This window comes from Harpia harpyja, chromosome 7, assembly GCF_026419915.1.
Source record: "Harpia harpyja isolate bHarHar1 chromosome 7, bHarHar1 primary haplotype, whole genome shotgun sequence".
NCBI classification, from domain to species: domain Eukaryota; kingdom Metazoa; phylum Chordata; class Aves; order Accipitriformes; family Accipitridae; genus Harpia; species Harpia harpyja.
The window spans coordinates 574,746-588,243 of NC_068946.1; the positions used below are offsets into that span (position 1 = coordinate 574,746).

The 13,498-nt window shown below is 46.8% G+C and overlaps 1 protein-coding gene across 7 annotated transcripts in view; it reads right to left on the minus strand.

Moving 5' to 3' along the window:
* Positions 1-13,498, minus strand: part of CAMTA1 (calmodulin binding transcription activator 1) — a 326,976-nt gene that overhangs the window by 71,239 nt on the left and 242,239 nt on the right. The gene's annotated exons all lie outside the window — the stretch shown is intronic.

A 13,498-nucleotide genomic window follows, 5' to 3' on the forward strand; every position in this document is an offset into this window, starting at 1 on the left:
GTGCCTGGATTAATACCTAACAGATTATCACCCAGAAAAAGGTAATACAAAAAGGTTTCCGCAGTTTTGAGAGGCTGCCGTTATGTGATGCCTCAGCACCCACAGGTAACTTGGAGACGGGTACTGGGAGTGTCTGTATATCATCTATATATTATCGAAAAACAAACCAAGGGATGAAACCATTCCCAGACACGCAGAGGTGCGGATGATAGAATCTTCCGCTATTTATAGCAGTGTCTATCTGCAGGGTTTCCTCTGGATTTTTAATGGTTTGAGAGCAGAACCTGGGATACCTGAAGTACAAGGCACAAATACACAACACAGACACAGAAGTAATGGGATTTTTTCCTTTCCGGAGACTAAATGCTAGCTTTGGACAAGATTACTGGTTTGAATCCCAGCAATTTCTTTATCCTTGAACTAATTTCTAATTGAGGCCATGCTACAGAAGGCAACCTGGCAGCTGATGCATTAGAATATATTAATCTTTCACACTAACAGTGAAAACCAAAAAATCTAACATTGACTTTAAACGCACAACCCGTTGCCTTAAGTTATCTTGAGCTGGGCATGTTTAATTAGGGAGAACAAGGCAATTAACAGACGCATAGCACAGCCCTGGCACCCGAGAGCTGAAGCACTGGAGCACCTGGAAGAGAGGGAGACCCTAGAGCCAGACGCAAAAGCAGAACTCATGCTGCAGAGCAGGACCCCTTTTGCTGGGAAATCCATTTTAGCCTGTACAGCTCTTTGAATTAACCTTATATCCTGTGCCTCCAGCTGCATGAAAGAGCTGGTGGAACTTACATCCCTTCAAGAGCTTCCTCAGGAGGAGACGACACCTGGGGTCAGCCGGGCAGAGAGAGACAATGGTGCATCTATGGGTTTAAATCTGGTTACATCAGCATCCTGACACGCACCGGCTCAGGAGTGGTTCCGAGGTGTCATCGTCCTTGCCTGGGCACAGGAGCATCAGGTCCCCTCCGGGGCAGGGGCCATCCCTGCCATCTCCACTATCATCCCAGCCATGCCTGGAGTCGCAGGATTTACACCCTACGGATGTGCCACAGGTGTCTCCAAAGGTCAGTCGGCCCACAACTCCAAAACAGAGTCATTCTCCCAGGTTTTCAGCCCAAAGCCTTTTGAGGTTTTTTGTTTGTTTAAGTTCACTAATTTTTGAGGCAAGAGACTGGCGACAGGCTGATACAGCTCCACGTACCGCAGACAAGGGAACGACGAATCGTGAAGGGCTTGGAAAGCTAAAAAATTATTTCGACCCTTGTGTAATTATAAGGGTGAGATTTCCTGCAATTGTTTTAAAGGGAATCAAGATTTAATAGGGCTGTATGCTTTACAACGTGCTCCCCAGTTCCTCTTCAATACCTTGGTAAGGGAAGATAGAGTATAATCAGGAAAGTAATTGTACTCTGTTCTACATTTCATGTCTCAAAAGAATGACTATGGGGTACAGAGCCACTGCAGGGCAGGGTTTGGACTAGAAAAATACAGGTTTTCCTTTTGTTATTTTCCTTTTTAATCCTTCTTTATCTTTCTTCTTCCTCTGGCTGCTCCTGGCGTCCCTCAATAACCCGTACATTTCTCCCAATAACAAATGGTGCCTGTCCCGTCCCTACGACGCCAATGACACGGGCAAATCCCCTTTGCTCCTCGGGAGCATTGCTCTCGGGTCCCTAACAGCCAGCCTGCAGAAAGCATCCTTGGCTGAAACGCTGACTTGTGCTCCACGTGCTGGCGGCGACACCTGAATACAAACGGGAGCGAGAGCCCTGTCCCGAGCACCTTCTCCTTGGGGCTCGCAGAAGCATCGCCCGTGGCAGATCTCCAGCAGAGGTGAATGCAGAGGATCCCACCGGACGATCTCGGGAGAAGGCAGTAGGGGAGCAGAAACGGTCCTGAAGTCTCTCTCTCCCCCTTAAAAGAAAGGTCCAGGGTGGTGTTCAGGATTTAGCACTATGGGTGGTTTGATTTGAATTGCCCCAAGACAACCCCAGAAACAGGCAGAGTCTTGTCCAGGGAAAAGTCAGGAGATCTGTGAATAAGCTTTTCTTTGTGGGTGAGCCTGGCAGCAATCCTGTGGGGTTACAAACAGCACATGGACCAGCCCGGTCATCATCAGGCAGCATTTAAATAGCGCAAGCGGCAGAGTAAGGGAGTCTTAATATAGAACAAATACCAAACACTTACTCATACATCATCAAATGTGATATATTTGAAGGTATTTTATATACAAAGAGCTGCCTCTGAATACTCCTGGGAATCATGTTTATTTAACACGCACTTCGAAAGATACAGAAAAATACAGCGCTGTAATTCCTGGCCTGCAAAGTTCCAAAAAGAAATTGATTTCCGAGTTGCTTATTATCTTTCATAGCAATACCTCTTGTGCTACTAAAAGGTATAACAGAAGGACAATACTGCACAACAAGAAGCGTGCAGCAAAATAAAACAAAAGGCACTTCTCTTTCTCACACACAGGTATTATTCTTCCGGATAATGGAAATTTCTTTTCATCTGTGTCACTGCTCCCAGCTGGAAGCTTTAACTTACATGGGCAGCTGACAGGGACAAGATAATTCTGCCATGAGCTGGGACTGCTTTTGTTTATCTAGAAACACCCAGCGGAGCTGGCGGTGCTGACGCAGAAGTCCCATGTCCTGGTGCGCAGGGACAGAAACGCGGCAGGGAAGTCTCCTGTCCTGCTTATCGCTCTGAAGCAATGAACCCACCAGAGACCGTGAGAGCGTTCGCCCGGGAAGGGCCGAGGAGACCCGAGTCTTCCTCACCCAAACACTCGTGGCGTTGGCAATGCCCTGCACGCAGGGCACTGACCAGCGGCGCATCCCTCCCCGCTGCAGCGCCGGCCGCGACAGCGCAGCTCAGCTCCAACCACAGAGCCTGCAAAGGGTTTTCTTTGAGAACAGCGGCGGGCTCCAGACTTCAAACCACAGAGCGAGGCAGAGGAGCTGAAGGAGCAAAAGCTGCTCTTGCCTCTTTCAAAACCATGGGTTTTACTGTTTACCACTCAATCCTTTATGAGTGTACATCTGGATTCTTGAAGGACCAGCCTGAGACTTCAATAGCCCTTGAACAGTTGGTCACACAAGGTGCCTGGGCAGCTGTTTGAGGCAGTTTAATAACCTTCTAAAGCTATGCCATTGCTCATGTATAAAAACGTAACCACGATAAAAGCATGCGGAGAACACTTACAGAGAGCAACTTGCCCTGCTTCACCTTGCTTAGAGATATTCTTTCTTACCACACACCCAGCTCATGAAAACCACATAACAACGGCAATGGATGCCAGCTGCTGCATCTCATATCGATTGCCTTTTAAGGGAGACAAATTTGCCATGGAAATCATCAAAACACCTCCTCCTTTCTGTCACTTGCTCTCTCCAGTTGTCCAAGGTTTTACAACTCATTCTGCAAAAGCCTGGAGTTTCTGCAAACAATAACTCTGAGGGCAAAGCAAAGGTTTCTTTGGGTTGGAATTCCTTCGAGGTAGTCTTCCTGACAAAGGAGGCTTATTACAGACATGTAAATGTCTTGCTATACCGCACATATGCTGCTACTCCAACTCTCCACCTTTGAAGACTGACACTTAAGAAATGCCTCTATGTTTTCTTATATTAAACCTGCATATTGCAACCATTTCCAGAACAGTGTAATTTCTTCTGCATGGAAAGTGGCGCAGAGGAGACAACCAAAGCCATCTTATATTTCAAAGTATCCTACACTTGAATTGTGCTTTTCATTTTCAGAACATCTCAAAGAATTTGCTAACCAGTACAGTCAAAGTTATATACCGCTATCGCTTGATTTAACAGCAAACCCCAGCTCTTTCTAGGGTAAAACAGAGCAAATGCTTGATAGCACACAAAGTGTCAGTAAGGAACCTCACGGCCACCAAAGCTGCAGATGCAGAGCAGAGGTCTGCCCTGCAGTTGCATTAATAGTTCAAAACTACATTACGCTATCCATGCAAACACCAACAAAGCCGTGTCAAATTGGTGCATACAAATGTAAATATCGAGGTATCGAATATGATGGAACGGTGCCAGCCTCTTTGCAGACTGCTACTCTGTAAAAGACTTGCTACTGCTTTCAGACTATTTTTCCCCAACAAGTGTGAGCCAGAGATCCCTCAGCTGACATTTGTGAGGACTTTTTATTTTCTTCATTCTGAAGTACAGAATCTCCTCTCCCTCTTTCTGTTTTTACCGCAACCTTTACATGGGAATTCTGTCATTGCATTTCAAACGGGCTCAGACAGAGCTAAGCTCAGAACACTTCCATCCTCATCACCTTCCAGAAATACCAGCATTATAAAGCGTGCCCCAAGTGGCTTCTATCCTTTCCCAGCTCACCCGAGCCAGAGAGGCAACAATAGCTGGTCTGAAATAAGAAGAAATTTTAATTTCAAAGCCCGGTGACATTCACCAAGTGCTTTCAAAGTTTATATCAACAGAATGCACTGCTTCAAATTCCGGTTTGAATGCAGATGGCGCAAGTTCTTTCTCTCATGTGCTGATGGCCTAGTTTGCCTCAATAAAACTACTAACTTTTAAATATTAATGCATTTCTGTGAATTAAGAACAGTTCAATGTGTACCTGAAGATACCTATTTTTTTTTTTTTAATTGGTATTGTTGTAGGCAGACCAAGTAATAGGAAGCTGACATTTCCAAATACCAGACGAGAAAACCCCAGGAGAACGTACCCAGAGCTCAAGATAAGCTTTCCCTCCAGAGACATGCTGTCCCTCAGTGCTGCTCCTAAAGCTTCATCAAGCTCTAAGCTATTTTTGTATGTATGCAGATGTGTTAAAATAATTTGGAAGCTGATTGCCCCTCAAAAACCGTGTATACTCCCCACAGCAGCAGCACGCGAGCGTCAAAACGCAGGAGTGGAGGATGTCGGGCTAAGGATGCGTCTGAGGGTTTGCACGCGTGTGAGATGGAGACGACCAGCAGCTTGCCCTTTCACAGGGTACCACGGACCCCCGGCCCCGCACAACCCACCCGCACACGTGCCGACCAGAAAAGGAGCTTTCTGCGGCAGTGGCAGTGACGGCAGCTCCTGCAGCTGTGTCGAGCAGCTGGCTCTGCCCGCTTCTGCCGTGGCTTCCTACGGCCAGCAGACACAGGCAGCCGGGAGGCTGAGGGACTCTCCACCATCTCTCGTTAGGCATGACGGACTCCCCATACAGCCGTCGTCTGCTATTATGCGACGACCTATTATTTCTGGCTGGTGACTGGATCAGGGGAAGGGCTTTAACAAGTCTGACGGGGACGTGCTGCCCCTCACAGCACATGTCCCTCCGTCCCCCGACCAGGACACGGTGCTCACCAGCCCTGGCCCCTTCCCATATATCCGCACAGCACAGCAAGTGCAGAGACATGGGGCTCCAGGTGCCTGGAAAGGATGCAAGCGTGACCTTGATGCCTGCCTGGAGGAATAGGAGAGAAACGCTATTTAATGTTCCACGCAGCCTATATGGTACGTGGTAAGCCAACGCGTCCTTTTTATTTTTACTCTTTGCTCTTGCTCTGAGGGCTCTGTCATTTATAGCTTCTTTAAATTTGTTACTTTTGATATCAGTGACTGGTAATACAATTCCCAGAGGAAGAACATCAATAACCTTCAAAACACTTTCATTATGATGGCTTTGATAGTCTTGCAACATTTTTGTTCCTATGCTGTAACCCTTATGACACTGCTATATAGCATATAGGTTATTCACTGAAGGTTTTGTTGTGCCCAGATAACCCTTCCAGACAAGAGTAACACCCAGTGCCAGGGAATCCAAAGTTCTCCTCCTGTGGCACGTATTTTGGAGTCCAACTTTACCTTGCGTTGGACATGAGAGCTCATAGAGATGCAAGAGTCCCAATTAAAGGTGCATAGGGAGGCCAGCAACACCGGGGCTGTCCCCAGAGGCAGAGATGGGCTGGTACCAGGGATACGCCAAACTGCCACGTCAAGGACGCGCAGGACTCCTCCCTTCTCACTACAGTTGCTGGCTTTTACTCAATAGGCATGGTGTCCTAAAAAGGACTCACAGCAGCCAGCTGGGAACTGATGCAGCACTTTAGACTGGAAACATCGAATCCTAAGGCAAAAAAAAAAAAAAAGTATCAGGCTTGAATTTCTTCTGAATTGCAAGAAAAAAAGATTATTAGACACCCTTCTTTCTTCTTCTCTATCACTCAGAAGCCTCAGATTTCCCCAGAGGAGATTAATAAACAGAGATTAGCATCTAAGAGCTCCTGCTGTAGGCTGTGTTAGACCGAGCCCAGCTCTCTGGGCCTCCTGTACATATATATTTCTAGACTCCCAAGTGGGTGCCTTGAAATCTTAAAAGGAAATGTGAACCCCACCAGTGCTGCTGTGTGGCTCAGAGGGGCTTCTCTGACCTGCTGATGAGAGCACGGTTATCTTCTTATCAGACCTTTCCGAGGACTCCGAGTCCTTTCTAGCTGTGTAGGTATTCAGGTTTCTTTTAGGGAGATCTTCTCGCACCATCTGACAATCAGATTTTGTTTCTCTATTTCACTTAAGAGAGCAAACACAGAACCGCTCCCAGGGTGGACAAACAGCTCTGGTTAGTGCTGACGCAACTCTGAATTCAAAGGAGAAGCTCGCATTCCTTCCTGGCTCCTTTTTGCCCCGGATCAGGTCTCTCTTTCCCAGGTGTCTCTTTCACACACTGAGAGAAGAGAATGGTAAACTGGATAGTGAGCCTGTCCTGCCTCAAACTCCCAAGGTAGAACAAGCAACCTGGCTGCTAACTAGAGGCATTATTATTATTTGCAATGAGCAGAAGGGGTGTTACAACCTGGCTAAAGGAAAGTAAATTGCCCTTCAGCCTAACCCCTCAGTCTCAAATCCACTGCATGGGAGCAGCCCGGTAATTTCCTAGCAGATGACAGCACACCGATAACCTCAAAAGCTGTGTTATTTAAGCAGAAGAAGGTGAGCTTTGTTTAGCCCTTGGGCTCAGGCTGAGCGGATGGCAGATGCCGGCGCTTCATCCAATTAGATTTTTAAGTAGCGAGAGCAAATTTATCAGGTAAGCGTTTGGAGATGTGGCACATGAGAGTTACCAGCTGCTTTGGTAACTCCATGGCTGCATCTCACCCTGTCCCTTTGGAGATTCTCCCCCATCTTTTTATTTCACGCTATGCTCTAATAACAACAGTGAGGCTTTGGCAATGCCTTCTGAAGAATATAACAAGTAGTAATGCATTTGCTGTTAGATGTAGAAACTCACCCCCCCGTTTTGTTTTTTTTTTTTTAATTTACTCACCAAAAGTGTCTAGGAAGTAGAGATAACTTTATAAATTGAGTGCTGCTGCCTGTGGTGTACACTCACCTTAGCAAGGGAAAAGAACACACAATGCCAACAACATTGTACACTTTACAAAGAAATGTAGGGAAAAGGCTGCTGAATTTCAGTAACCGACACAGACTATTACACGCAGCAAGTCATTATTCATTTTACCCATCAGCTACTTGACCCAGCTACATACACTGGTATCTTCTGAGACATCCCAAAAAAGCAGCAGTAGTCGGAACATCCAGTGCCAGACACGGGAATAATTAAAGTTTAACACGAGTACTTTTAACTTTGTAAATGCTAGGGAAAGCGAGCGCAGATCAAAGGCTTTTTTTCAGCTTAGGCATCGATGCATCTAAAGTAGCATCTAAGAAATAGGTAACTCCAAGGAACGAAGAGCTTATGAAAAGAGTCCTTGAAATCCCAGAAGCAGCAATATTCTCCACTATCCAGACTCAGAGCGCTCTGTGCATTTCCAAATTTACTGCTTTTTCATTTTTTTTCCTGGCTGCACAGAATATGGAAGAGGAATGGAGACCTTTGTCTCACTGTCCTTTAAAAAGCGGTAGACCAGTTTTTCTTCTTCAGCTTGCACATCTCTGATCTTGAACTTCATCAGACAGTGTTTCTCACACATAGTTACAACCCTTTCAATGCTGCGAAGAATTATTAGTGTTAACAGCTAGAAACGCCACCCCTGCTGGTGTGGGACACAGAGGAGGAAGAAAGAGAAGCAGAACGTGATTTGGTGCTGCAGTAAGGAAAGCTGCTGCTGCCACTGCTATGGCGAAGGACGTTTGCTGCCGCGGGCTGCGGGACCGCAGGGCTGGGCGGCGAAGCCCCCCCAACCACTTCAGTGCTCTGACCACGGGTGTGCGCCGTGCCAGCAGTAATTGCTGGAGATCACCAGGCGAGAGGGGCTACAGCAAGTTTCTGGCTATTTATCAACCACGCATATAGGTCACACTTCACCACGCAGCGCCTCAAGAAAAGATAAAAGCAAGAGAATTGATCTGAGCATCTGTTGTTAAGTGTGCCACACATTACTGCAGATAAGATTATTTTTGAGGGGAATATTGACGTTCTTCTATGCCTACCCTCCTGGCTGTTACTGGACACTCACGGTAGAGCATATCTTTTTCTCTTTCGTTCCACTTCCCGTTCCCTTTCACTGGGACAAATTCTAGTCCCCTTGTACCAGTTCAACTCCACTAAACTCCAGTTCAAAGGTACAAGTATATCCCTTACATACAGAATTAATCAAAAGGCTTTTTGCAAAGTTATCTTTAGCATGATCTACTTTGAGCAAATATACAGTGCTGCGCTTTGCCAGAAAATGCCGATATTTTAGCATTTTAGCATTTGTACGTATCCTGCATAGGTTTTCTGCCTGGGAACATTTTTCTTTTGCCAGCAAAGACTGCCTTTTTCAGTCAGAGACCCTGCCCAGATGCCTCCTATTTGTTGCTAGATAGGAGTGTCTTCACTCATCCAGCCACAGATCATTATGCTCTAATACTGCCAGAATGGAGACTTGGTGCTGACTCAGCAACAGCGTGAGTTGGGGTGACTGCAGTCATGCCTCCTCACAAACAGCTCAACGGGAAAGATTTTCATCTCGGCAGAGACACAGGAGCTGTGGCTGCTTTCTCCCATTCATCAGGAACTTTTCTATTTCCATCAGGAGTGTTTCTGTCACCTGCCACGGCTGCAGAGCGCAAGAACCGGCAGAAGCGTCAGCTGCAGCAGAAATTCAAGTCGCCGGGATTCCCCATGTTATTGCCTACTCATTCTCAGAAAAACATGCGTTTGAAGCGGCAGATGCCATGCACAGGAGTGGCTGCTCCCACCTTGCCTGCCAGGACCGTAACGCCAGCGCAGCTGGTACCCACCACCCATTTGAAGTGGTTACGCCGGCACTGCCATCCTTCTGCCTCCACCGTGTGTTCACAGTGACGGACACAGAGCAGCAGAAAAGCAAAGGGCATTCTGTTCTCGTTACACATGTAAAAGCTGATTACGTTATTCCTAAACCCTGGGACTGGAGAAGTGGCACTGCCCATCCCAGGGCTACTGAAGATGCTGTGATACTAAAGCACGAGGGAGACCACGTCCTGCCCTGCCAGCTTGAAGGGCAGCTATTTCACGCGATACGTGTCGTCTGCCTGCCGTGTCAGGGAGTATTAAAGAAACCTGTAAAGGAATACATAATGAGACTACAAGCAGCAAAACCCGTGTGAGTGAATGCACGGATTCCCTGCAGAGTCTCCTTTTGGCTCTGCATTAGGGGAGCACTCTCTGGGGAACGCAGCATCCCTCTCTTTAGGCGGAGAATGTTTAACGATGAAAGCCCGTGCACAGCCAGAGGAGATCCTCCATCACAGCTAGTTGCAATTTTGTCTTCTCCAGGTTTCCTGATGTTTTGGCGTTACGTCAGAAACATTTCAACTGGCTCAGTACTGCGAGAACCTGGAAAACGTCACAAAAATCCTCCTTCCCGACTTGCACACACAATTTGGAAATGACCAGAACAACCGTCACGCCTAAGGAAATTAAAGCCAGGTTGTCCCTGTTGGCCAAAAAACAAAAGCACATCCCTGCCGTACAAAAAGCTGTGAGGTACCACCCAGGGTTCCTAGTACGACAGGTAAAAGTCCATACATCACCGTAGTTTGATGATGTGGGGGTAGAAACAAAGGCAGACCCCAGAACTTGAAGGCAAGTTCTCAGTAATACCGCAAACTCCCCACTAAGTTCACTGTGTTGTCAAGTCATTCTTTTTTATAGATAGAGACACAAGGAAAAAATGAAATCTAAAAAGCATTGTCAACTTGAATGATTTTCCAGGTTCTTGTCACTAAACAACCATCATCCCTCAGAGCATAAGAAAGGCAATAAAACCAATAGAACTAATAAAGGAAAACTGTGTGGAGCTTGACAGATCTGGCTGTCCCTGGCATGTGACAGCCTATTTTACCAAGCAGGCAAATTGAAGCTGCAGCAGACTTGTCCACAGGATAAGTGAGACCCTGACAAAACCGGCACCGACTCCTAGTTTTTTTAATGCTGTTAAGTTCTACTAAAAAAGGGCCATTTTGAAAGACCATTCAAGAGGTTTCGCAGAATACATTTGCAGCTGATATAACAGCCGCTCAATAATTCTGTTTAACTTCTCGCCTCTGCTGAACATGAGAGCATGGACCTAGCCTGTTCTCCAGCACCAGTAATTTTTCACTGCTGCTTAAAGGGATGCACCTCACCTTGTTAATATTGCTTGTCCACATATGGAAAAAGCCCTGAATTTTTATTTGTAACTGAAGTAATAGGGGAAAACCAAACTAAATAGCTTTTCAAAATAAATACGGCGTGGAAGATATATGCTTCAAAGTTGCAGACGTCAGTGGGAAGTTAAACCTTGTACTATTCCTGAGGCTGGAGGTCAGACACTCATACATCCTTTGCTGGTACTCATGAGATGGGGCTCAGGTCTGTCCACAGCTCTGAAGGAGAAAAAACCCACCCAGACTTTGGGTAGCCCATTTGCATTTTTCTTCCTCCTAATACAGCACAGGGGGAAGGGGCACACCCCCCAAAAGATGCCGGGGGGGGAGAACAGCACACCCCTGCTCTGCAGGAGCCCGGCAGGCTGCAAGCACCTTGGCTGCTCGAGAGCCCAGCCCACGACTGCTCCCTTGTCATCTGCATTTCTCTGAATGCTGAAAACCCATCCGAAGCTTTAGTTATTCTCCAAAAGTTGGAATCCTTCAAGCTATGCGGTGAGCCAACCCTAAATGGTTTGCAGTAAGAGTCTGTTACCAAATCCGAGACTTAACGTGCTTTTGAAGTCACTTATTTACCAATAAATTACAATGGTCTGAAATCATTAGCAACAAAGTAAATTGTTTTAATTGATCTGAACTTCTTTACGATGCAGGAACTTCGTTTCTATATAATTGCACTTTCTAAAGGACTAAAATAGCAAATTAATCACTCTTGGAGCTTGCAGTCTTTAAAATGCTCCTTATTCTGAAAGGCTGCATGGTTGAAATGAAGAATAAATCCACAATTCCACAACTCTTTCATGTTCATGTTTGTAATGAACCTTGAACCTGTCTCATATTAACCTTGTAAGGGTTCAAGGACTTTCCTATGTCAAGGGATGCACTGAGACAGCAAGCCACACACAGGTATTTTACATGGGAAGAACAGCATTTCAAGACACGGAATCACAGAATGGTTTGGGTCGGAAGGGACCTTAAAGATCCTCTAGTTCCAGCCCCCCTGCCATGGGCAGGGACACCTTCCACTAGACCAGGCTGCTCCAAGCCCCATCCAACCTGGCCTTGGACACTGCCAGGGATGGGGCAGCCACAACCTCTCTGGGCAACCTGTGCCAGCGCCTCACCTCTTTTTCCTTACATCTAACCTAAATCTACCCTCTTTCAGTTTAAAGCCATGACCCCTTGTCCTATCACTACATGCCCTTGTAAAAAGTCCCTCCCCGGCTTTCCTGTAGGCTCCCTTTAGGTACTGGGGGGCTGCTATAAGGTCTCCCCAGAGCCTTCGCTTCTCCAGGCTGAACAGCCCCAACTCTCTCAGCCTGTCTTCACAGGAGAGGTGTTCCATCCCTCTGATCATCTTCATGGCCCTCCTCTGGACCTGCTCCAACAGGTCCATGTCTTTCCTGTGCTGAGGACCCCAGAGCTGGATGCGGTACTCCAGGTGGAGTCTCACGAGAGCGGAGTAGAGGGGGAGAATCACCTCCCTTGACCTGCTGGTCACGCTTCTTTTGATGTGGCCCAGGATACGTTTGGCTTTGAGCCACAAACGCACGTTGCTGGGTCACGTTGAGCTTCTCGTCAACAGACACCCCCAAGTCCTTCTGCACAGGGCTGCTCTCAATCCACTCATTGCCCAGCCTCTGTTTGTGCTTGGGATTGCCCTGATCCACGTGCAGGACCTTGCACTTGGACTTCTTGAATTTCACAAAGTTTGCATGGGCCCACCTCTCAAGCCTGTCAATGTCCCTCTGGATGGCATCTCTTCCCTCCGGCGTGTCAACCGCACCACACAGCTTGGTGTTGTTGGCAAACTTCAGCTGTGGGTGCACTCAATCCCACCACCCATGTCACCCACAGAGACGTTAAACAGCACTGGTCCCAATACCGACCCTTGAGGAACGCCACTCGTCACTGCTCTCCACTCAGACGTCGAGCCGTTGACTGCAACTCTTTGAGTGCAGCCATCCAGCCAATTCCTTATCCACCGAGTGGTCCATCCATCAAATCCATGTCTCTCCAGTTTAGAGACAAGGATATCATGCGGCACAGTGTCAAATGCTTTGGACAAGTCCAGGTAGATGTCATCCATTGCTCTTCCCTTCCCCACCAACGCTATAACCCTGTTGTAGAAGGCTACCAAATTTGTCAGGCATGATTTGCCCTTAGTGAAGCCATGTTGGCTGTCACCAATCACCTCCTTATTTTCCATATGCCTTAGCATAGTTTCCAGGAGGATCTGTTTCATGATCTTGCTGGGCACAGTGGTGAGACTGACTGGCCTGTAGTTCCCTGGGTCTTCCTTTTTTCCTTTTTTAAAAATGGGGGTTATGTTTCCCTTTTTCTAGTTGGTGGGAACTTCCCCAGACTGCCACAACTTCTCAAATATGACGGATAGTGGCTTAGCCACTTCATCTGCCAGTTCCCTCAGGACCTGCAGATGCATCTCATCAGGTCCCATGGTCTTGCTGTCCCATAGACATGCCTACTCTTGCTGCACTATTTATAAACAATATTCACAGGATTTTTTTTTTTTTTTAAAGTGATCGGAGAACATGAAGACTATGCAGATTTAAATAACTTCAAAATTTCATTTGGTATAACCCCAGCCAAATACAAAGGTGCAGAGGTCCTGTTAGTAAATACCTACACCTAGCTCAAGCCCTTTCTGTCTGAATAATGGCAGCCTCTGCAAACAGCAAAGCAGCAATCTAAACCAAACGATGTGCACTGCCATCTAGTATAAATACATTTTCTATTCAAATTGGTTGGGGGGTTCAGAGGAAATATTCAATTTATGAATAGAGTATAAAAGGCATCTTTCAAAAGAACAGTTTTAGGCACAGATTAGCTCTCCAGCC